The 26,741-nt window shown below is 38.5% G+C and overlaps 1 long non-coding RNA gene across 1 annotated transcript; it reads left to right on the top strand.

The window, feature by feature from the left end:
• The first annotated feature begins 220 nt into the window (after positions 1 to 220).
• LOC125965598 (uncharacterized) lies at positions 221 to 26,458 on the top strand. The gene is made up of 2 exons (XR_007479670.1): positions 221 to 392; positions 26,229 to 26,458. It is a non-coding gene; the product is annotated as an uncharacterized LOC125965598 (long non-coding RNA).
• The last annotated feature ends 283 nt before the right edge of the window (positions 26,459 to 26,741 follow it).

Genomic DNA, 26,741 nt, shown 5'->3' with positions numbered 1-26,741 from the left:
TTCACTGCAGCTCTATTCACAATAGCCAGGACATGGAAGTAACCTAAGTGTCCATCAACAGATGAATGGATAAAGGAGATGTGACACATATATACAATGAAATATTACTCAGCCATAAAAAGAAATGAAATTGAGTTATTTGTAGTGAGGTGGATGGACCTAGAGTCTGTCATACAGAGTGAAGTAAGTCAGAAAGAGAGAGACAAATACTGTATGCCAACACATATATATGGAATCTAAAAAAAAAAAAAAGGGCCTGAAGAACCTAGGGGCAGGACAGGAGTAAAGACACAGATGTAGAGAATGGACTTGAGGACACGGAGAGGGGGAAGGGTAAGCTGGGATGAAGTGAGAGAGTGGCATGGACATATATATACACTACCAAACGTAAGGTAGATAGCTAGTGAGAAGCAGCCGCATAGCACAGGGAGATCAGCTCCGTGCTTTGTGACCACCTAGAGGGGTGGGATAGGGACGGTGAGAGGGAGACACAAGAGGGAGGAGATATGGGGATATGTGTGTATGTATAGCTGATTCACTTTGTTCCAAAGCAGAAACTAGCACACCATTGTAAAGCAATTATACTCTAATAAAGATGTTAAAAGAATTGAGCATTGAGGATGAAATGTAAGATCTTTTTATTTCTTCACATTTCTGCTCTTATAAGAGTCATCTAAAGTGAGTATTTCTACAAGTCTCCATTCTGACCAGGGCATGTATTCTGGATAATGTCTCTATACATATATCTACTATATAGTTGTATAATTTACAATTGATTTAGCATTTATTTAAATGTAAGCAATAAAGTACTTTAAATTGTTATAGACAAAAGAAAATCAATAAGTAATCACCAAAGAAGAATATGTTCTACTCCATGAAACAATATATTGTCTATAAAATGTATTTATGTTAGAAAAAAAAAGGTGAATTTCAATTTGAATAAAAAGACCACACCCTGATCACATTTTGCTCCTTTTCCCTGCTCTCCGGCAGCTGGATTGACACTTAGGAGGGACCAGCAGCCACCACGCACAGCAACACTGGTCCAATCCTGTCTTGCCATTGCTCTGCATTTGTAACAAATACTTTTCTTTTACCTTTCCTGACAAAACAGCCCTATTGTTATCAACTGTAAATGTATTAAAAGCTCACAAGGGCATTTTAGTAAGTGTATCACGCCTGAAAAATACTATTGCCTGACAGGTTCCCATTGGCAAGTGAAAAGAGGTTTTATTGAAGGAAACAGCAGTAGCAAACAGCGAGCAGTGCACAGGAAGGTAATTGTTCTTTTAATATTGGAGGCGCACGTTCACTTAAGACGAGGGCTCCTACCCGTGCCTCATGCACACCCAGAGGACCCGCCAGACAAGCAGCCCCGCAGCCTCTCTCTGGGATCAAGCTGTCAATGCAAACTTGCATTCTTTCCCTTTTTCTGAGCTAAGTAAGCTCTACCCCCAGAGCTCCCGATGCCTTCCTGAGTGAAAGCTCTGAAAGAGCTCCCTTCTAAATTGCATCACTCGCCCAGCGCTCTTCAAACTGACAGAACAAAAGAGCCAAATTCCAGAAGTCTGGTCTGAGTGACTTGTTAGTTGCGTCGGTTGATTACCTCTTAATGGGCTCTGAGAATGGGCTGTGGTCGTTTTGACGCTGCTTAAGGAAACCTTGCAGAGTTCTTTTCTACTTAGTTCCTAATTAAGGTCGATTTGCTTAATCAGCAAAACACACACTAAGCAGGGAGAGAGAGAGAGAGAGAGAGAGACGCCAGAAGGAAGTTCTTAGTACCATCCCCCTCCCCTTCCAATCAGTGGCAATAAAATTACTTGGACCAGGAGTTACAAAAATAAATTCTCATTGGAAAGGACTAAACAGGACTGCTGTGATGTGTGATGTCTGTGTGTGTGTGTGTGTGTGTGTGTGTGTGTGTGTGTATCTTTTTCCCTTCCAGAACTGATGCAACACCAAATAATAGTGTTTCCTTGCCGGCTATTTAGCGCTGTGAGTTCCCAAAGCCTTATTGTCTGCTCCTTCCGCCTGCTTCCCACCCCCCACCCCCAGCCATTAATGAAGACATTCAGCCAGCCGGGGTCACTTTATTATTCTGACACATTGAACTGGGGATGTGATTTCCAAGGTCTGAGGCTGACACTGGCAGGGTGAAACTTTCACCTCGAGGTTCCGCAACTGTATACTTGACACACTTGGAAGAATAAATATTGATCTCCTTTCTGAGGATGTGTGGCCATGTGAAATGTTAATGCTTTTAAACGGCTTTGGACATACAAAGCAGCTATTATTACCACTATTATTATAAGGTATAAAATCTCAGAGAGTATCTCATCTTTACCCTTTATCCTCATGATTAGTGCGTCTGTGTTGAGTGCCCGCTGTATTCACATCACTGCTCATGTGACTGGATACGATGATGACATTCACAGACAAAGACACTAATTTTGAGACGCCCCAATAAGGAAGGTAAGGATTATTCTCAACAGTCATGTGTATACGTATTCCGTGGACTTCCAATGACGAATGTTTATTCCCTCACGGGGCCTCATTTATTATTGGGTTGGGGATTTTCCATTTGTCTTCCCAGGATGATTCATTCTTTTGTATGGAAGGAAGGAAAAGGCCATTTAAAATCATAATTGGCTATGAAAGTTTGGGGCCCTAAAAAGGTTGGGGTTAATATCTAACCTTTGGTTTGGCAAAAGCACTTCTGGGAAAGTTTAGGTACTAGAAGTGAGATCCCCCCAAGCCTCCGTGTAGGAGATAGTCATAGTGAAACTGCTCTGCATAAGAAAAGATGAAATTTGTGGTTTGGGTGGTACTGGTGAAGCTTGACGGAAATAAGAGTGCAGCAAGATGGCAGGAGGCGAGGGCTCAGCATGGAATAAGGGCCAATGAGAAAGGCCAAGTGACATAGTTAACACTATGGCTGTCTAATACCTAATTTTAAATTGCTTGCTGGCTGCTGTTTTGCTGATAAAGCCCTCCTCCCCATTGTTTTCTCACTTTTGTAAAACTTTAGTAAAAATCGATTACCCACATAACCTATTGTTGATGGCATTAAGAATAAAGAGGTTGAAATCATATCCCCTGAAACCAGCTGAGGCCCCATGTAGATCTGAGATGTGAGAAGTATTTGCAGTGAGTGGCTTGGGATTGCGTATGAGACGATTCCACCGTTCTCAAGGATTCTAGATACTTGAAGAGAGGGCTGGGCTGCCACCTGAGTTATACATTTGTTTTTTTATTAAGTTTTTCATTCAACTAATGTTTATTGAGTATCCACTGTATGCCAGGGACTCCGATGCAGATTGATTGGGAATGCAAAAGAGAGTAGTACTGTTAAGACCCGTGCTTAGTACAGTTTATGGTCGTAAGTAATGGGACGCACGTGTATCTACTTTGCAGCAATTTGGAAATTTATAAGGATCCTTTGTCATCTCCCCACATACTAATGTTTCTATTTTCTTGCCCACTTCTTCCTTCCTTCCTTCCTTTATTTGAGGCAAATTCATTTCTTTATTGGATCCTAGTTTTTCAGATTTTACTCAAGTTGTTATCACATGTAACCTCCCCCCTAGTCACACCTCGCCAAGTCCTCTTTACAGCCTTGGATATCCTCAGCCTGAAGAAACCTCACATTTTTCTGATTTAATTGGACTGGAGTTCAGGCGAAGCATCACAGTTTGTAACAACTGCCAAGATGATTCTAGTGTGTAGCCAGGGTCGAGAACCAATGTCTAGAAGTGTGCACATAAAGTCTTATTGGTACAGTTTCCTATGATTGCATTTTGCAGCAGCATTTCTCAGTTCCTTTATATTTTCTTCTATCCCCTATCAGAGGAAAAGGGACCCTTCTCCTTTTAAAGATAACCTTCTGCCTCAGGAGTCTGCATCTCCTTCTCTTTCTCCATCCATAGGAAGCATCTGTATTCACCATCATCCTCTTTCCCTGTATTTTCACTCTCTCTACTGACTCCATCCTGCCTCTGCGTGCTTGCTTAGGTACACCATAGCCTGAAAATCCTTCTTAAGCTAATTTTTCCATCACCCAATTCCTCAGAGGAGTCCTTAACGCAAGCAATTTTACCATCTACTCATTCCTTAATCCTTCACAATTGACTTCCATCCCCACAGAAGTAAAACTGATCTTTCAAAGCCCATGCGGTAATACATGCTCCTGCTTAATACATATTGGTTGAGTGAATAAATGAATGAATATATGACTTTCTAACCATCAAATCAGTGATCTTGCATCAGTTTCCCTCCTCCTTGATAACATGGCTTAGCAGGCCCACGACTCTGTCCCTGTCTTCTTTAGCACAGAATGCTGTTGTTTTTTTTTCTTTTTCTCTTCTCATGTTTCTTCTGTGACCCATTGGTTGGCCACTTTGCAGCGTTACACAGGCTTATGAGTTGTGGTGGTAGATAAACTTGGCGTTCAAATCAAGTCCCTGCCACTTCATAGCTGTATGACGTGGGACACATTGCCCACCTCACTAAGCCTCATGTCTTCATCCACAGAGAGGAGATGGTAATAACATTGTTTTAAGGTTGATGTGATACTTCAGTGACATTGCAAAGTCACGAAGCGTTCAGTTAATGTTAGTGGGTGTTCTCATTCCAGTGGTTATAAGTCCCTCTGGGCAGTCACCATGCCATTTTTTCCACCGCTCTATTCCGTCCTCAAAACCTACAGTGTTTGGCTCAGGGTCCTTGAAAAAAATTAGTAGTGAATGAATGAGCCAGTGCATTGCTTCTCTTCTCTTAATGGATGATCCTTCTCAAAGCTTTGCCTTAGGCTCTCTTCACTCTTTCCCTTGCTGACCTCATTTATTCCCTGATGACCTTTTGACCTCATTCATTACTTCACTTCTCGTCTTCATGTAGATGACTGCCACATCTCACCTGAAATCCGACTCTGCTTGTTGTGATCTCCATAGCCAGATGTGTTCTCTTTAAGACACTTTGCAAGCAAACATCCGTAAAGGCATGTCTTTGGTATCTTAAAATCCCTCATACTCAGAAAAGAACTTGTCTTTCTTCTCTCTCCCTAACTCTTATTGTTCATTTATATATATTCATTATTATGTATGTTCATTATATGTATTTGGAATAACCTCCTATATAAAATATATTTATTTAGGCTATATATTTGTTTAATTTATATATACATATACACCTACAAAATATATGTATTTATCTATGTAACGACCTCCAAAGAGTTCTACCTGCCTATTTGTTTATTGGCTTGAAGATAATCCCACCTGCAAAATGTTATTCTTCCTAACGTCTCGCTCAGGATATTGGCTCTCTACCCCACTGACAACCAAAAATAACAAGAACATTAATTTTTAAAAGTTCACACTCCTTATCCTGCCAGTGTTATTTTGGTCCTTATTTTGATCAAAAACTTCCTTCTATGTAAACAGTATTTATTTATTAGGCAAGCAACATGTAGATAAAATTTTATTGTGGAAAAAAAAGAGCTTAAGTGATACGGAAGTGTAAAAGCAAAGGAAAATTCCCACCTCACTCCTGCTGCTTGCTTCATTCTGACTACTCTTTATGGAGGCTGTTCCTATCTTCAGTTTGGGATAACTCATTTCTAGACCTTTTATCTACATTAACGAACATATGCATGTCTGATTTTTACTTAATGTAAATGGGCCGTACTGTATTTGTCAATGTGACACTGGATTTTTTTTCCCCCTCATTAATGCGTCTTGCTCATTTAGCCCTGCCTCTTCCTGAAGAACTGGGGCACAGTATTGCCTCCTACCGGAGAACCATGACGTATTTAGGCAGACTTTCATTGCTGAATACTTAAAAGCTTCCTTGCTATTTATTCCCCATTCTTCTGTGTCATCTTTTCACTAAGCGAGAAAGCACATTTCAACTTTTCTGTCTTGGCCTCTTTGTACATGCCTAACAGTGAAACTTCTACTTATGCCCCCAAACCCAGCTCAGATGTTAATTATACATGGAGTGCTCTTTGCAGATTCCAGCTTCAAGTGATATCTTTGAGAGATTCCTTGGTCCTTCGAGGACAGAGACTGAGGTTTTTGTCATCCCTCAAAGCTGAACATAGGGTCCTAAACATAGACTCTGAATCCATGTATTGTATAAATGAATACATGATTTTTAAACTTTTGTGACCTAACATGTATGCAGAGATAGGGTATAAGCACCTTCAAGGTAAAAACTGATTGCAGTATGCCTTGAATAATGCAGATGTGTGATGATGTGTGTGCCGGTGCTGTGGCCACTATACTGTGGATGTAGACAAAGATGGAGTCCTTCCCTTATCATATTGCACCAAAAGTACCCATTAGCCAGTATAGGAAGCTATTACAAAGAAATAAAATGAACCTACCAGGGTCTTCCAGAGGATTTTGAATTGAGCTGGATGGGCCTAAAAGAAGGGAAATTAAAAATAATTATTTGAGTGGATATCCATTTTTTTGCCTTTCCAGGCTCCCTTTACTTCCTTTTTCAGGAAAGAGAAACCCACTTTCCAACGGAGGACCTATTCCATGTAGCTTGAGTGGAATGGTCTTGTCCATCAGTGTTCCATGTACAGAGACATGGTAACCCATGTCCTCTGTTTCCCAGCCATAGAGGTTTGTGGTGGGATGGCTCTAAGACCCAGGCAGTACCAATCAGGTTGCTCCCTGAGACTTGAGATTAGCCTGTTGGAAGTGAGGGTTCTCTCCTCCTTTGTGGGGTAGAAAGATAATGTAGGCTTGTGACTGACAGAAGCCATCTTTCCTGCCTTGTGTAAAAAGCCTGAGAATAAAGCCAAAACAGGGAGCCAAACAGCCAAGAAAAAGTAAAGGCAAGGTACTGAATTCACCATTTGGGTCCCTGGATTCACTTACATCTGAAGCTCATCTACTCCTGGACATCCTAGCTACATGAATCTACAAATTCCCTTTACCTATGCTAGTTGGCTTTCTGTGTTCTATAATGGAAAGAGGCCCACGACATTATATAGGAGGCTTTATTCATTTTAAATATTTCTTCTGACTGTTGTTTCCTTCCCATGCTGATGAAATTCTCTAAATTCAATTGTTTAATCTCTGCTTTCTAACTCCCAAAAGGTTCACAGAGTAGAAATGTTAAATTATGTGGAGGTATGCCAAAAATGACCTACGAAAATGGATTAAAATTGGAGGCTGGATCTTATGCTAAAATAACTGGTAAGAAATAAACTGAGGTGTGGTTTCTGCTAACCTGGTCTTTCAATCAGTTCTGTTCAATTTATATGAGTGAGAAGAGGGGACAAAAATTTATGTGTATTGAGTTTCTACTCAATTTCTTTCATGAAATTTACCCCTTTCATGTAGATATTGTGATCCTGACTTGGAAGATTTTTTTAAAATCCAGATGATTTTCAGAGTTTCATTCTTCTCCAAGGTCACTAGTTAGTTAGGCATGGTCGATTTAAGGTTAGGATCCAGTTGGGTCTGACCTCTGAGCCCTCCCTCTCCACCATCGGGAATGCCGTACAATTAGGAAGAATGTTGACCCTTTGATCTCAAAGCATATTTCCAACAAGTCAACTGCTTTGACAGTCATGGCTTGGCATTATTGTTTTCAGGAAAATTATGTTCTGGGGAGGAGTGTATTGCTATATAGGGAGTTTGAGATTTGAATTTGGAGACATGAATTCTAGTCCTGTGATTTTTTTCCAGTAAAGAGCTCTGGGATTATGCAACTCAATCTTTTTAGATCTTAGTTTCCTCCTCTGTCAAATAAAAGATATGAGGGCTGATCATCTCTCAAGTCTATCCTAGTCCACTTGTACTGGTAAGCGCTTCCCAGAACCCTATACCTCCAATAGGAGAGATGGTAACACCTTGTGTTATGATTATATGCTATATGCAGTGATGTCTTGTTTAGTTCAGTATTTCCCAGCAATGAGCCCAGCGTATGGCAAATAATAGAGGATCAATAAATATCTGTTGAATAAATAAATGAGGGAAGGAAGTCTATTTGTGTACAGAATACTACTTTTTATATATTTTTTTCAACTGACCAAAGGAGTGATCTTTGAAATTGCAGAAAATACCTCTAATTTTGCTGGTGAGAAGTAAAAATAAGCTAATGGTAGATTTGAGTACGACAACGTTCGATCCATCACTGTGGATTTTAAAGAGGACTTTCCTTTAATTTAAAGCTCAAGATAAGCAAAGAGTTAACTGAAATTTTTCAAATGGAGATGTACTTTAAAGTATAGAATGGTCATTTTAGGTGGCCATTGTAATTCAGCTTTTAAGGCTTGGTAACTGAGCCATCTTGGTGAACCTTCTGTGTGAGTGAAGTTTTCCTTAATCGGCTTTTCCTATATTATTTCATCCTGGGAAAGAAAAGCAGTAGCTGAGCCAGAAACAAGCAGGATAACAAAAAAAGGAGTCTGTGGCCAAAGCAACAGAACTACTTTTCTTTTCTTTTCTCTCTCTCTCTCTCTCTTTTTTTCCTTTCACTTGTGTTTATAAAGGAGAAGTAAGAAACATAATTTTTTGTCTTTGTTTAGACATTGGACAATACAAATCACGAGAACATTTATTTTTGGCATCCTATTTTTTAGGTGTTCTTTGGGATTTGGACCCTAATTAAAAAATATGTGTTTCCTAGCCCTTCTTACTGTGAAAATCCTTGGCAATGTAAACAGATGCACTGGTTGGCTTTTAATTCTGACACCAGACTGTCTGAAATAATAGCTCTAAGAAAGTGTGAATTCTTTCATTCCTCAATCTTTAATTATAAGTACTTAATTTGTTTCTCTTTCTACTGCTGACTATCATACCAATCTGGTTTATTTTTTATCTGGCTAAACATGGTACACCTTAGAAGCCCCTCATTTTGAAAAGTTTATTCTGCATGGGAAGACAAAAACAAGCTAAAAGTTTGAGTTATTTTCATATTCCAGGTCACATCACTGTGACAACTAAGATGTTAAGTGGTGTTCTAAAATTTTGAGTAATATAGGCCTTTAAGATGACAGAATTAGGAACTTGATAAGCAGTTTGAAAACACTGAATGTTTCTCATAAAAATTGACTCATCATTTGAAAAATGAGCCAAGTTAATAGCTTACTAACTCATCTTGACCTTTCACAGTCAAAGATATTCTTCATTTTTGTGTCCACCATTTTTTACATCTTATAACCAATTTGCTGTCACATCATTTTTAGCCATGGGACTGACTGTGGTGATACTGACTTCTGTAATTAGATGAGGTACCATATATGGCACATTAGCCAAAAAAGTCATCAGTTGCTGGAAGTGGGAGCATTTTTGAAGAATTGCTAGGTCTGAGCTTTCTGAATATTGTCATATTTCCACTTTGAAAAGTTCACTGTGTTGAGATGTGTTTTTATTTTTCTAAGGGCAAAAATAAGATCAAAGAAAGACAGATCCTTGCTGGAACTCATGATAAACATAATGAAGAAAGTCTTATGTTGTTCCGCCAGTTGGTTTCTTTCCAAGTTTATCTCTATGTATGCATTTACATTTTGAGATACTTTCATCATTTATCTTGGAGCCTAATACTAAAGATGTTAAATCTCCTTTGTAAATATGATGGAAAGAATGATTATGGTTAAAATGTAATGTGCTTTAATTTAGGTTAGGAATTGTCAAGCCATTATTATTATTATGTCACTTTCATTCTCGTAACAATCCTGTAAGTTATTATTATTACTATCCTCATTTTAGAGGTGAGGAAACTGAGATTTTATCCAAGTTCACAGAGCCAGGAAGCTGTGGAAGCAGGGATTTGAACCCAGGAAGGGTTCCTGCTGCTGCTAGACTTTACTACTATTAATTTACCTAATGTTTTACACACATGGCCCCATTTAATCCTTCCCCAAAACCATTAATATAAGGACTATTATACACCCATTTTATGGATGGAGAAAGTGAAACTCTGATAACGGAATTTGCTCAGAGTCACTCAGTTTGCCCATCTCACTAAGTAGGCGAGATCAGCTTGGAAGTGAGGTGTGCCTGATTGCAGTAAGCCTGTGCTCAAAACCTTTATTCTAAATTGCATAATAACATTTATCTAGGGCTTCAGAGTTTACTATCTAAATCTAGTAGAAAGCACCAAAAAATTCTTTGGTGTGCAATGATTGAGGTAAACTATTTTAGGTGCCAGAAAGACTTTAAGATAAAGGTAAGGGCCAGTGAAGTAATTGCTGTTTTTGATTTTTTTTTTTTTTTTTAACAGTGATGAGAAGGAGTCTTGGGGGATATGTATTTCCGGTGGTAAAAGCAGAGGCTGGGGATTTGGGCTCCTGGGTTATCTTCCTAATTCCCTTTCACATGACGCATCATCTAATTCATTTGCCTCCAATTTATCTCCCCTAAAATCAAGTTGGTCATGATAACATCTCTTCAGGAACTGTGGGAAAAAATGATGGTGACGTTCTCTTGACCTTTTTGCGAAAAATGCAACCACTCTTTTGTCCATTTTTTACTTTTTTCCCATGAGTCAAAAATTTGTTTATGTGGAATTAGAGTTTTGAGAATATGAAGTCTCAGTGGCCATTGGGTTCATGACCATGCTTTAGAGCAATAGCTTGCACAGCCATGATAGCTTCTAAGTTGTTTCCTGTTTTTCTTGGTCTTACTGCAATCCTTGCCAAAGCTTCCCTTCTCTTCTGCTGCATTAGTAATGCAAAATGAAATTCATTGTGCCCATTATATCTGTTAAATGGTTTCCATTTTAACTTGAGAAAAATGTATTGACGTTCATGTGTTTGGCATGGAAAGTGTGTATATCTATCGAAGATAGCAACTTGTCTGTTGGAATTACAGTGCATTATGTATAATGCTGCTTTTAGCTGTGCATGTACATTTCCTGGAATCTTATTGTGTCAGAGCTTGGAAAGTTTACACAAGCATTGGTAATCTAATTTTTGTCTGGTGGGTGGCTGTGGAAATATGGAGTATTTAAAAAAGCAAATGTCTTGGCCATCTGTGCCAGGCAGGGGTGTCTAGTCAGGTGGGGTAAAAGCACTCATCAAAAAAAGGTTTTAAAAATATTGCCCCAGGTCTAACCTAAATATTAATTTCCCAAGAGCAGAAAGATGTAACCATTACTGTAACGTGGTTTTGAGCATATTTCTGGTTATTCTTTTTAGGCGTTCTAATTGTAAGGTGGAGGAATCTGTTTTATCTTTCTCCTGCCTCTTAACACTAATCCTTCTCTAGACTATATTGTTTCCTATGTCTTTTGTCTTCTGCAGACATGAGTCTTTGGCTCATGAACATCTTGTTAAGGTCTGTTGAGGATTAGGGGCTGTGATACAATTTTCTTGCGGAGTCTTTTGATTGGAGATTTTTCAGTTGGTTTGTCTTGGAGGTCTTTGAAATGTCTTCTCTCAAGCCATGATTTTCATTTTTCTTTGTTCTCCTCAAAATTGGGGTTGTATTTTGCTCCACTGTTCCTGGGGTCTAGGTAAATGAATTGTATTATTTAATAGGCGAGTGTGAAATCCTGTGTGTAGTCGCTGGACTGCTCTCTGCCTCTCAGAGTTGCTAAAATCCTGCTCACTGCACTGCTGCTGTACTGTGATGTAGTTTTTGTTTTTTAGCTTTACGTGTATTTCAGTCAGCCATCTAAAGCCGGGTTTCTTAACTTCGGCACTATTGTCATTTGGGGTGGGTAGCTCTTTGTCGTGGAGGGTGTCTTGTGCACAGTGGGGTGTGTAGCAGCATAGCTGGCCTCTACTCACCAGGTGATAGTAACACCTTCCCCCAATGCCTGCAGGTATTTCTGATGTCCCCTGGGGGGCGTGAAATCACCCCATTTGAGAATCACTGATCTAAAGCAAGGTTGAAAGACAAGGCTGGCGTGATGTAAAGGAATTTCCATAAAAAGCACTGAACTCAGGCAACGCAGTGACAATGCTGAGAGAGCTTTGTGTCTTGGAGGATATGTGGAGAAACTGTATCACACATCCCTGGAGAAAATACTGTAATAATTGTCTATAGTTTCTTAGACTGAGTAACAGAGGAGGTAAGGGTCACCTTTTAAACTGCTTTGCTTCTGATCTGCTAATTATCTCCTCACCCTGTGATGCCTTTTATCTCCTCTCTAAGCAACTTGACTCACACAAGGAAGATTCTAATTCTTTGCAGATTTTCACCTTAACTACTTTTCTACCCTAACCTCCCTGCTCTTCTGTTTCCCCCACTGGTTTTCTTTGGCTCCAGTGGGAACATGGTGCCCATTTATTTCTTTAATCCACTTCACCACCTAATAGTACATTCTCTTCTGAGGATGAATTTTAACAAGATGCTTTTTACTCCATAATACACTCCAGTAAAGAACTAATGTTTACCGCAATGAGTATCCTCTATTACAACTGAAAAGCGGAGATGCCGCCGACCACTGCCGTTGTTCACTTTTTTCTCCCGTTTAACTTTTTCTCAATGCCGCTTTGAGTGAGTTACATCTGTTATATTTAATGGCAATCTTATGGGCTTGTCCAAAGGGCCTCTATTTGCTACTGAAATAGCACTGAAGATAACATGCGAACGAATGAAGTCATCAGATGTATCTGATGATAATATCGAGGTTATTTTTTTATTTTTTTAAATGCTGTGAAAGGTGTGGAGGGATGCTAACAAATCTATTTGATCAATATATGGGATGTGAAAAAGAAGAGGAGACAAGATTGACTGATGAATAAAATGAAACTGACACAAACAGGCTGACAGCCAGCTGTAAGTCTCTTTAGGGCAAATGCAATTAACTTAGAATAATAGACTCAAATTTGATGGTTAGAAATGCATTTTTATTAACAATCACAGGCTGAATCATTATGCTCTTATGAATAAAATGGTACTTACATTTCGTGCATGTGTGTGCATGCATATATAAATATATATACATATGTCTCTCTACGTATATATCCATGCCTCTCACATTCCTGTGTGCTCTGCTTACAATTTGGGTGGAAAAGTTGATTTTTAGAATAATGTACTTTAAAAAGGAAATTCATTCATAAATTGTCTCCGGGACTATAAATTCTGAATATTCTCCCAAATTACATATATAAAAATCATGCTACTTATCTGGTGCTATTAGACATAAAGCCAGTGAGCCCTGGTCCCAGAACTGCTGGTCCTTTGGGGATTTGGAATTGCAATCAGGGATTTACAGATTTCATTTTGAAGAGGAGAAGTCATTACTAGAAACCTAAGCTCATTTCCTCTCCTTTAATAGCTATTTTAAATCATTCATTTAGAAAATACATTAACTATTTAGGGTACTTGCAATGCGTTTCTCTTGGCATTGTCTGCATTTTTTAAAGAGTTCTTTTTCTAAAATTATTTCAAAAAAAGATGAGAATTAGAAGAAAAAGACCAAATGACTTTTGGGTGATATAAAATTACTTTTGCATAATATTTCCCTCTCTCATTGCCTAAGAGGAAACAACTTTAACAAAATATTAGAATATTATAAGCAAACTTTTTAATGCCATAGAGATGAAAAGAAGGTGTGTGATCCTTGGAAACTTACAAACTGGATTTTAAATATGGTTAAGGAATGGCATATGGTTGATGGCCTCTTTAAATGAACTTGTTAATTTAAATCAAAAACAGCTTTAATTCTGTACTACTTGCTTAATATTGATTCCCACCTTAACTATGAAGTGGATAAAAACTGATATGAGATTACAGGAAAAAATAAGGGACCTTAATTTCTACAAAGAATTCAGAATGTGGAGTCTTGCATAACCCTGCAAACTCCTTTAGATACATATTTTTTCAAATGCAAAATAAAGCTCCCTGAGTTATGTAATTGCTATTCTTCAAAAGGACATCATGAAGGTTGACAATTTAAAATGTACTCTTCCTGTCACCATCCAATTTTGTAAAATGTCTACTGATGGTGTAAAAAACAATCTCTGCAGAAGAGGGCTGCCACTGCCAGTTTAGGACACTGGCTTTGTTATTAGCGTAGGCATATTAGATCATCCTCTTGCTCTTCCTGCCTGCTTTGTTCTTTTGATATGGCAGGGAACTGAAATTGACAACAGCCTACATTTATATAACAATAACTCGCATTGTTAAATATATATGTGTAGATAGACAGATAGAGAGTTCTTTTATTCCCCAAAGATATCAAAGTTCACTACACACCATGAAGAAAACCACAGAAATATGCAGATGCTTCTGGGGTGAACCATGGCAACTATTTAAAAGCATAAAGTATTGACAGCCTCAAGATTCTGGAATAGTTCATAGTCTTTTTTAATTTCGGCTATTTTTACCCCTTTAGAAAATTTCTGTTTTCTTCAGGAGAAGAGAAGGATAAAGGTCACATTTTGTTACTTGTGTGATAAACCAGAAATAGTTTAGGAAAGTGAGCTGGGAACTCAGCTGTCCAAGCCTGCAGGCTTGAGAAACAATGTTGTGGTAAACACAAGGCCGAGGAGACTGCTTTGTATCTCAGTCACTGTGTGATCCACGGCGTTCGTTAAGACCACATACAGTGCACTCAAAGTGGGGAGTCTGAAGATTGGATGGGCACCCCTATAAATAGGGTTACCATGTTAAATTAAAAAATACCAAATAAAAATACAGGATGGCCAGTGAAATTTGCATTTCTGGTAGATGATGCAAAAATTTTAGGAGAAGGAGGTCCCACGCAATATGTGGGACATACTTAATACTAAAAACTTATGCATCATTTAGCTGAAATTTAAATTTAACTAGGCATCCTGCATTTAATCTGGCTATCTTCACCATAAAAGCAAGGCTTCGTGTACTGTTTAGAAAGCAGATTATAATTGGGGAAAGAAGGCTTTAGAGAAAAACCGGTAGAACTTTAACTTCTTCTTATCCTTACAACAGCCTTACCATCTTAAAGATTGTAAATCTCTTTCCTCCTCACAGAATAGTAATGCACAATATTATGTTGAGACATGACTCTCCGCTCAAAAATTCATAATTATAGGTCCTGGGCAGAATATTCTTGAACAATGTAAGGCTTAGGTCCTATCGTAATAATTGGTGTCTGTCTGTCTCCCTAACTGCCATAAAGGATAGATAATTTTTTTTTAAATGTGTTTTCCTGGGTACCAAACATGGAGTCAAGCAAATCGTAGGAGTTTAATCCACACTGCTTGAATGAATTTATTCCCTCGCCATTGAATTGATTTTCTCTTTCCTTCTAATTTTTTGTCATTTCCCTCCTTTTTCAGACATAATGATAATATTTCCTCTATAGTTGAATTTCCATTTTGAGATATCCTTTAGCCTGCATAGGGTGAAATGTCATACCATCTTAGCAGTAGGATATAGGCAATATTTCTTACAAGGATGGAACTAGATTAGATCTGGAAGGTTGAGGGTGACTTTCATGGTGATGGGAGACTTAGTGAAGTAATTTTTTAAGGCCACCAGGAAAGTTGTATTATAGAAACATTTAAGTTCAGATATTCAACTATACTCTTGGGCACTTCATACGTATTCTTTATTACGTAAAGTATATTATCTGTTGTATGAATGAATGAAGAATTTTCTTAGAGGACTTTTTTTTAAGATTTTTTTTTTTTGATGTGGACCATTTTTAAAGTCTTTATTGAATTTGTTACAATATCGCTTCTGTTTTATGTGTTTTGTTTTTTTGGCCACAAGGCATCTTAGCTCCTCGACCAGGGATGGAACCCACACCCCCTGCATTGGAAAGCGAAGGCTTAACCACTGGACCTCCAGGGAAGTTCCTCTTAGGGGACTTTAAGTATATAGAATTTTTATCTTAGGCACTGTACCAAGTTCTGAACCACAGACCCAAGCAGCAACTCCATTGTATTAGAATTTTGATATATGACATTATGTCTCTTTTAAAACTCAGAATTTTGTGACTCTTTAATAGCAAAAGGTAAATCTTTTTATCCCCATCATCATTATCATTGGTTTTGTTCCTATTATATACACGCCGTGGGCTCTTGCCAAGGAAGTATAAAGTGAAAGAAGTGTGGGGTGAGGGAAGCAAGAAGTAGAATGAGTTAGAGCCTTAAGAAAGATTCAAGGTCACAAGCATGCAAAATGGAATCATGCTCATCAAGAAAACAGAAACTGGAAGTTCAGCAAGAACAAAAATAACATCAACATTTTTTTTTCTTAAATGTAAGTTTCCATCTATTTTCTGTGATAAAGAGATGCTTACTCGTCTTTTAGATTAGGTTAGACATTACATTAACAAATAAAGTAGAATTTTCAGTTAACTTCTTCAAAATAAAAGTTCAAACAAGCCAGTTTGATCCATCTTTATACTATTTGAAGGGTAGGGAGGAGAGTGCTAGAGGACATAGGCTAACATTTACTAACATCTACTGCATGCAGGCACTGTGCCAGGCAGTGGGAATGCTAAACCATAATCTCTGACCTCAGGACTCTTTAACTCATGATCTAGTGGCAGAGATACCCAAGGAAGTGAATGATTGCAGTGCACCGTAATTAAGTGCTATAAAGACAGTATATTGTACAGACATGGTCCCGTGTGGAATCTCATCAACCTTCTAAAGCAATTGCAGGAATGTCTTCACTGGGGAGATAATGCTTGAGATGGGTTCTGAAGAATTACCAACTGGCCAAAAAAAGTGAAAAGACATTTTATGTAGAGGGCACAACAGTTGCCAAAGTGTTGAGTCTGAAGCAGCATTAGAAGCAGACTGGTTTCACTGGAGTATAGAAGTAATTCCAGGAAATGAGACTTAAGAAATAGGCATAACTCAGAACTTGGAGGCCCCATAAAGTTTAATATGGTCAAATTTAGAAAGAGAATGCTGGCCGCAGATTGGAAGAGACAAGGTTAGGTTAGAAGAGCAGTGTTTGAGCTCTCGCAGTCAGTAGTTCAGGTGAGAGGTAATGAGGGCGTAAACAAGATGTCAGTTTCTAACTGGAGATGCACAAGATGTAACAAGCCAAAGAACTAAACAGCTGCACATTCTGAGGAGTGGAGATTACCCTGCTCAGCATCAAACAGGATTACATTGAGTAGGCTGCCATATGTGATAAGTTTGCTGATGGTGGCCTATATGACTCAGAGGAAACGATACCAAGAGAAGGAAAGTGAGTCTCCTTTGTTGATGGTAAAATCAGTCACCTTTAAAGGAAATGGGATAGGTAGCTTTACATGCATTATTCTAAGTGACAACTTCACGGCCATCTTCTTTTCCCCCCTCTGGAGTTTTATCCCATTTGGCTGAAGAAGAACCTGAAGCTCAGAGATGTTAGATGTAATATTGTAAATTCACAGAGCTAGGAAATGATGGTGTGAGCTCCCTGCTCAAGTCCATCCAATCACAAAGTCCCTGATCTCTCCTTTCAGTTGCACAGCCTCGGGTTCACTTGAGAGTGATGCGCGTGTTTGGACCACATCGAGCAAGCATTTAGTTCTGCATCAGAGACACTTTAAGTAATCTCTGCAGGAGTTTGAAGTGGTTTCAAGAGGTTTGTGTCTCTACTATTTCCTAACCAGTTGGAGAGGCCAGAAATGGATTCATTCATTCTTTCACTCTATTTATTGAGTGCCTTCTTTCTTATTTTAAGTCATAATTCAGAGCTACCTCAGGCTTTAGTGTCTAAGGGAAGGAACTGCTCATACTGTGCAAACATGAGCATTGGTTTGGATACAGTTGAGGAGATGCCACCATTGTTGTGACCCCCAAGTTCCAGGAGAAAAGGGAACAGAAAATAATTACATTTCACATTTTCCCTTCGTATCTTTCTTTTTGGATGAATCATCCTTTTCCCCTCCCTCTTTCATGACTGCCCCTTTAGGTCTTAGTGAAATTTTCCCTAAAATATAGTATTGTAGGTGCCCCTGCTGTGAAAATGTAAAGAAATGTAGTGTTTTTGGCGATGGGAGAGTTGCCAAGTCCAGAGTACCAGCACGGTGAGAGTCATCCTCTGTTGATTTCCCCCTTCGCGTTTTTTGGATGGTGATGAGACACTCGTGTGGCATGAAGCCTGTTTGCTCCTTGCTGTATTTATTTTGTTAAGATTAGAGTTGCTAAGATACGGTAGTCATTTCAAATTGTAACTGCTGATGCCAGTGGTCATAAGATAAAGAACGAAAATTCCTTTATTTGCTAAGCCTAATAAAAAACATTCTTGAGGGGGTGAAGGAGTTTTCTGGCAAAAAAGTGAGCAGTATGCCAAGTGGCCTAAGTTGTAGCACATAAAATTAGATCTTCTAGTCCAGCTGATGTTGAGCTATTTCCATCAGAAATCAAGAGAGAACTTCTGCCTTCGAGTTGTTTATTAAATTATTGTTTTTAAACAAAGGAATGGTCAGGTTGTGCACATTTTGTGTCCCCTCTTCTATTTAGTGGTTTGAGCCAAGGGATTTCTTTTTCAGGCTGTTGGTAGTTATTCTTCTCTGTTCAATAAATATCTTGAGGGATTTGAAGTTTCAACATTTTCTCGCAACTTCTTGAGTTGGGCCCCTTAATTCTTCTCATTTCGTGTAGCTAACACCCTAAATCTCTCTTATTGTATTTATTAATTCTGCTCTCGTAGTACATAATTTATAAGTCGCTTGTAGCTTTATTGTTGTCAATGACATTATTTAGGTAACTGAGAAGATACCACACCCTGTGTTTCAGATTTAATCATTATTGACAAGAAAGCATTCTGTGTTTTTCTTCATAATGAATAATTTTTTTAAAAATTCAGAATGTTTTCCAACCGAATTCAGTCAATTCTGGGACATTCCTCTGAGCTTCTAGGTAAATATTTTCAACTAATACTTAAAAGAAAAACCATTAAACTATTTGGGTGGAAAAATAGTCTCAGAGCAGCCAGTTTGGCTAGGTTTATTCTATGAATGTGTGTAATTTCAAATTACTGTATGTTTTTATTTCACAAAAATTTCCAGCTTCCCCAGAACACTTCAAATGCTAATATCCAGAGTTTCCACTGGCAATCCTTTGTTTGTCCTGGAAGCATCTTGCAATTTGGGACCAAGAAAATACTGTGTTCCCTTTGGATTTATAGACATAAACATATGTATTTCCTCTTCAGCACACAGTTCTTTTCAGGGGAAGCCAGGTTTAATGGGCAGGTTGTCAAATAATAAGGATTCACCAAAACTACATAGCACGTTTGGCTGAAGAAGTGATCTTTGATAAAATTTAATCTATTTAGAGAAAGATAAACTATAAAATAGTGACTCATCCCGATGTGATTTGATTAAAAGTAATATTTTGTGAAATCACCATTTAAATGCCTTTCCAGAGAGACCTAGAAACTCTGTTGTGTACTGTGGAATTGTATTCATTAGGCCGAACTTCTAATACCCAGTGGAGCCTTATTCCACAACAAGCCTGTGGTTAATTGTAATTCCATTAGAGAAATTGCAGAAAGGTGGTTTCTGCCCACATCTTTGGAGACGGACTGACTCTTCAGGTTCTGTGGTTATTGCTGTCTCTGGATTTTGAGATGCCAGCCCTTTGTAGTTTCAGTTCTAACATCTGAGTTCTTAGAACTTAATGTCCAGAAGGTAAAGTCATTTACCACAGTCTTCAGCCTTCATATTCTAAGTTGGTGGCTCATCTTTGCCATAATAAGGGCACCATCTGAAATTTTATTTTATCTATGTATACTGAGGTCTCAGATTATAGATATACCGTGTCTCTACTTTCATATAATAGTGGGTGTATTTAGATTGATTTATCGGTCTAAAATTTTCACTCCCCTAAAAAAGTATTTTACCTGCAGAACGTTGCTCTGGCTCACGATGGGTGGTGGAGTGTACCTCGAGAGTTTAGTACTGTGACTTGACTGGGCAAAGATAAGGAATGAGATGTGAGCAGCGTGCTTGCAAATGCGGGCTCCTGCCTTTTGCATTGAGAATAACATGCCTAAAAGTTGCTGGTCCACGAGTGATGAGAGGCATGTGGGGCAAAACGGGACCCAGCGTACAGCTTTGAGCTAAGCCCTGCTGTACCCAGCCTACATTAGCCAAACTGTAGCTGACTCATAGATACACAAGCAAGAAATAAATGCTCATTGACATTTGACCCTGATATGTGGGGTAGTTTGTTACATAGTATTATTATGGCAGTGTCTGACTGAGACACTATGTCCGATTATAGTTCCTTAACCTGTGTCTTCAAAACAACATTCTGCATAGGTGACCAGGTGAAGGAAGACATCTACTCTTTTCTTAAGTCTTTTGGTTCTGTGCTACCTTTAAAGCTGTTTGACTTCAGCTCCATACAGATTTGAAACATTTCAATAAATTTATGAGTTATGTGTAAGTGATCAATGCCCAAACCTCTTTCTTGGTGAAATAGAACAAAATAGAAGATTTTTACAGGCTCAAAATAATTTTTGAAATGGAGGTACACACAGTCTGGGTGTAATTCTTACCCAGTGTATCACGTAGGTTTAAAGTATATGCTGTAATTGTCCACTGGATTATGGTGGCACGTACCAGTGGTCCATAAGCCTTTCACAGGTGCTGCTACTTCATTTGCATGAACGTGTGACCTTTTTTTTTAATGGGTAGTAGAGGAGGGGACAAGTCTTAACTGAGGGTGTAAGCTATTATAGTAATAGCTGGCAAATGGGTTATTGAACTAAGTAGTTCGCTTAAGGTAGATTAGAGAGTAATAGGTTAGAAGTATAATTCAAGTGTTTCAATCTCAAAACTTAAGCAAAGACAGGCAAAGAACATAAATCAATAAAGTGGGCCAGGTGATAGGAATGGGACGTGCCTGGTAAACTGGAGAACATGTACCCCATTTATAGGAGGTGGGTATTTGGCTCTAACTAGTTTTGTCATGCAGGCACTGCGTTGTCTTTGAACACCTACTATGTGTCCAAAACTATTCTAGATTCTACAGATACAATAGTAAACAAAACAAACAGAAATCTTCATGGGATTAATATTCTGGTTCATGAAACAGACCATAAAAAATTAAATAAGTAAAATGAAAAATATTTTGGATGGGTATAAGTGCTAAGGAGAAAAAAAAAAAAAACAGCAGAAAAGTGAGGTAACATAAAACATCCAACAACACTATGCCATAACCCATTTTAGAGAAATTTGAAATTCTCGCATCAAATAAACCTAAAAGGAAACATTCTGTTCCATGAGATGAAAATATTTAAATATATTAAAATGCACAATCACATCTAAAAACAAAACAAAATCCAGAAGCTTTTCTGTTTTGCTCATTGGTAAAATGGAGCTAGTTCAGTAGAATTAAAGAAGAGGGTTAACAAATACAGAGGTAAGATTCATTATGAATCTGTATAGTTTGATTCAAATAGCAGGAATTTAGTAGGCATGTTTATATTTTTAATATTCTTTTCAGAACATTAAAATTTTTTGGTAATTATACATAAAACCTAGTTCCAATTACACACAAAAAATTGTATGCTAAATAGTAATGATAAAACATTAGTGTCAATTGCATGATTTTAACAGCTGTAATGCCTGTTTTTGAATTCTCTTGGATTTAATGGATAAATTAAAGTCATATTTTAAGACTACTTAAAAGAATCCTTTTTAAAAAAGCTCAACCCCAAACATTCAAAAATTGCTTATTTTTATTCAGTCTGTGCAATTATTCTCAATTATTATTTTGTTTTATACAAGTTTTACATTATTATAAACAGATGTGAGTATGATCTGAAATAATATAATCCATCTTAGATACAAAGGATATAGAAGAAAAATAAACTCTTTTGGGGCTTTCCTTCTGCTAAACATTGGAGAAAATTAATTTTCACGTAGAAGTCTTTGGAACAATAAATACAAGTCTATTTTCCCCAATGGTGAAGTGGCAAAGGTAGTTGCACTTAAAAACCAAAATGTGGAATGCAATTTTCTTCTATGAAATCAGTAATTACAAAGAAGTTCATTACTTAAGTTTATCACAGTGATAGAAAAAGATAGTCTGTTTTTTGAGATTACAAAGTGAAAATTAGAAGTCCTATCATCACTCAATCACTCTACCCCAATGGAGATGTTCAGTCACTTCCCGCCCCATAGTAGTTAAATTGTGGGTAGTTTCTTGTGTTTTTCTTTACATGATTTCTGCATATATAGCAGTTCCCTTTTTTTTCTTTTTTTTTTTTTGGTACGCGGGCCCCTCACTGCTGTGGCCTCTCCCATTGCGGAGAACAGGCTCCGGACGCGCAGGCCCAGCGGCCATGGCCCACAGACCCAGCCGCTCCGCGACACGCGGGATCCCCCCCAACCCCGGACCGGGGCATGAACCCGCGCTCCCTGCATCGGCAGGCGGACTCTCAACCACTGGGCCACCAGGGAAGCCCTAGCACTTCCCATTTTTATTTTATTTTATTATTTATTTATTTATTTATTTACTTATAAATTAATTTATTTTTGGCTGTGTTGGGTCTTTGTTGCTGTGCGCGGGCTTTTCTCTAGTTGCGGTGAGCGGGGGCTACTCTTCGTTTCAGTACACGGACTTCTTGTTGCGGTGGCTTCTCTTGTTGCGGAGCACGGGCTCTAGGTGCGTGGGCTTCAGTAGTTGTGGCTCAGCTCGCGGGCTCTAGAGTGCAGGCTTCGTAGTTGTGGCACATGGGCTTAGTTGCTCCGCGGCATGTGGGATCTTCCTGGAACAGGGCTCGAACCCGTGTGCCCTGTATAGGCAGGCGGATTCTCAACCACTGCGCCACCAGGGAAGCCCTCATTTTTATTTTAAAAATGAGAGCTTATTATATGCAGTGGTCTTTATTTTACCCTTTTTCTACTTTAACATTTTCTTTAATGATTTTATAATATTCCTCTGCATTTGACCAGTAATATGGCATTTAGCTTGTTTCCTATAGTTTTATAATACAGTCAGCCCTCTGTATTTATGAGTTTCGCATCTTCGGACTCAAACAGCCGTGAGTTGGAAATATTTGGAAAAAAAAATTCCAGAACTTTTCAAAAAGCAAAACTTGAATTATGTAGAGTTTACACTGTATTTACAACTATTTACATAGCATTTACATTGTGTTAGGTATTATAAGTAATCTAGACATGATTTAAAGTATATGGGAGGACGTACATAGGTTGGTTGTATGCAAATACTATGCCATTTTATATAAGGGACGTTAGCATTGGCAGGTTTTGGTGTCTGCCGGGTCCCTGAAACCAATCCCCTGTTAATACTGAGGGAGGACTGTAGTAATTTTTGGAATGATTGGGGAACCAGCTTGAAGAAGAAAGAAGTGCAGATGAAAGTAATGGAGCAATTAAAGGGAAACAGTTCAATTAACAAAATAGTAAACTGGTTCTTAAACCATGCTGCGTCTTTGGTATCAAGGAAGTTATTTTGAGATATGTCATTACAAGAAAAGTAAAAGAAATTTAAAAATTTTATTAAACTACAGGATAAAGAGTCGATTATACTAATGACCGATACATTTTTTTATAAAACAAAACTATGAAAAATACTTTGTGATTTTATGGGTGTCACCAGGCACACAAATTAAAGGGCCATAGATGAGTCTAAGCTGTTCTTGACATTTGGTTCATAATAAGCAGATATGGAACAAGTGTGTTGGTTCTGTGATTCAGGAGTAAATAAGCAGTCCTATTCCTCAACTTGCCTTAGGTACCCTTTGAACACTGGGAACTGGGACAAACACACACCAATTGGCGGAAGCCTCTGTCGCTTTGGGAATTGCTTTAACTCCTTGGTTATGTGTAAATTGTGGATCCTGAACATGTTGTGGAAAAAAAATCTTAATTACATGGAGAATTGGTAAAAATTGTAAATATGTGATTTAAAATCAGGATCTATCCCTTTCTCTCCCCATTAGAATTGAACCAATTTACAGGTAATAATACCACCCGGAATTCATTTTTAGTGCAAATAGTAATGAGAATTCAGGGTTCTAGGTGATGGGGCAAGAACCAACAAGGTCAAAGAAATTTATCTATTAGTTTCCCCTAGTGTAAGGAACAACTTTTTGAGGCGGGTCCTTGTAATTCAGATGGCAGTGTTAAAGCAATTATATTATAAACTGTTTGCTGCTGGTAAAAATAAAGCCACTTTCTGGGAATCAAGATAACATGTGTCAAGGAGGCAAGGATATACAATGGAGAAAAGACAGTCTCTTCCGTAAGTGGTGCTGGGAAAACTGGACAGTTACGTGTAAAGGAATGAAATTAGAACAGTCCCTAACACCATACATGAAAATAAACTCAAAATGGATTCAAGACCTAAATGTAAGACCGGAGACTATAAAACTCTTAGAGCAAAACACAGGAAGAATGCTCTTTGACATAAATCACGGCAAGATCTTTTTTGACCCACCTCCTAGAGTCATGGAAATAAAAACAAAAATAAATAAATGGGACCTAATGAAACTTAAAAGCTTTTGCACAGTAAGGGAAACTATAAACAAGATGAAAAGACAAGCCCCAGAATGGGAGAAAATATTTGCAAACGAATCAATGGACAAAAGATTAATCTCCAAAATACATAAACAGCTCATGCAGCTCAATATTAAAGAAACAAACAACGCAATCCAAAAATGGGCAGAAGACCTAAATAGACATTTCTCCAAAGAGGACATACAGATGGCCAAGAAGCACATGAAAAGCTGCTCAGCATCACTAATTATTAGAGAAACGCAAATCAAAACTACAATGAGGTATCACCTCACACCAGTTAGAATGGGCATCATCAGAAAATCTACAAACAACAAATGCTGAAGAGGGTGTGGAGAAAAGGGAACCCTCTTGCACTCTTGGTGAGAATGTAAGTTGATACAGCCACTGTGGAGAACAGTATGGAGGTTCCTTAAAAAACTAAAAATAGAGCTACCACATGACCCAGCAATCCCACTATTGGGCATATACCCAGAGAAAACCATAATTCAAAAAGACACATGCACCCCAATGTTCATTGCAGCACTATTTACAATAGCCAGGACATGGAAGCAACCTAAATGCCCATTGACAGATGAATGGATAAAGAAGATGTGGTACATGTATACAATGGAATATTACGCAGCCATAAAAAGGAATGAAATTGGGTCCTTTGTAGAGACGTGGATGGACATAGAGACTGTCATGCAGAGTGAAGTCAGAAAGAGAAAAACAAATATCGTATATTAGCGCATATATGTGGAATCTAGAAAAGTGGTACAGAGGAAGCGGTTTGCAAGGCAGAAATAGAGACGCAGATGCAGAGAGCAAATGTATGGACACCAATCGGGGAAAGTGGCAGGAGGGGGATGGGAGTGGTGGTGGGATGAATTGGGAGATTAGGATTGACATATATACACTAATATGTATAAAATAGATAACTAATAAGAACCTGATGTATAAAAAAATAAATGAAATTCAAAAAAAAGAAAAAGGATAACATGTATCTCTGTTACAGGTTCTCTGAGTCATATAGAAATGTGCTCATCGTTTGAGAGACATGGTTTGGACTTCTTATTAACCCTCTCTATAATGATCCAGTGTATAAACTAATCTCTGAGGTTTTTTTAAGATAGGATACTGGACTTCCTTGGTGGCGCAGTGGTGAAGAATCTGCTTACCAATGCAGGGGACACGGGTTCGAGCCCTGGTCCGGGAAGATCCCACATGCCGCGGAGCAGCTAAGCCCGTGCACCACAACTACTGAGGCTGCGCTCTAGAGCCCACGAGCCACAACTACTGAGCCCGCGTGCCACAACTACTGAAGCCCGTGCACCTAGAGCCCGTGCTCCACAACAAGAGAAGCCACTGCAATGAGAAGCCCACGCACTGCAACAAAGAGTAGCTCCCGCTCGCTGCAACTAGAGAAAGCCTGCTTGCAGCAACGAGGACCCAACGCAGCCAAAAAAAAAAAATAAATTTATTTAAAAAAAAAAAAAAGAGTGCCCATCATCGCATGAATGGATAAAGAAGATGTGGCACATATATACAATGGAATATTACTCAGCCATAAAAAGAAACGAAATTGAGCTATTTGTAATGAGGTGGATAGACCTAGAGTCTGTCATACAGAGTGAAGTAAGTCAGAAAGAAAAAGACAAATACTGTATGCTAACACATATATATGGAATTTAAGAAAAAAAAAATGTCATGAAGAACCTAGGGGTAAGGCAGGAATAAAGACACAGACCTCCTAGAGAACGGACTTGAGGTTTTGGGGAGGCGGAAGGGTGAGCTGTGACAGGGCGAGAGAGAGTCATGGACATATACACACTAACAAACGTAGTAAGGTAGATAGCTAGTGGGAAGCAGCCGCATGGCACAGGGATATTGGCTCGGTGCTTTGTGACAGCCTGGAGAGGTGGGATAGGGAGGGTGGGAGGGAGGGAGACGCAAGAGGGAAGACATATGGGAACATATGTTTATGTATGACTGATTCACTTTGTTATAAAGCAGAAACTAACACACCATTGTAAAGCAATTATACCCCAATAAAGATGTTAAAAAAAAAAAAAAAGATAGGATGCTGATGGTAAACTGTAACTATTAAAAGCTTGTAATCCCAATTCTAATTTAGGGTGGTATACTCACTCTTTGAGGGTCTCAGGACCCCATTGTTCAATTAGTTCTTCTAAATGTTGGAAACCTAGTGACTAATGAAATTAATATAACATTGGAAAATTGCTGCCATTTTCTGTTCCATCAGTAAAGTAAATTATGCCTTATTCAGTAGGGCCTAAAGTTGTGAAATATGTCCCTCCTCTTCCAGAAGTAGGGGGAAGCAATGGAAAGGGTGGAATGAT

The sequence above is a fragment of the Orcinus orca genome, chromosome 10 (genome assembly GCF_937001465.1).
Source record: "Orcinus orca chromosome 10, mOrcOrc1.1, whole genome shotgun sequence".
NCBI classification, from domain to species: Eukaryota; Metazoa; Chordata; class Mammalia; order Artiodactyla; family Delphinidae; genus Orcinus; species Orcinus orca.
The sequence above is the reverse complement of the archived record's forward strand: the minus strand, read 5'-3'. Positions and strand labels throughout refer to the sequence as shown.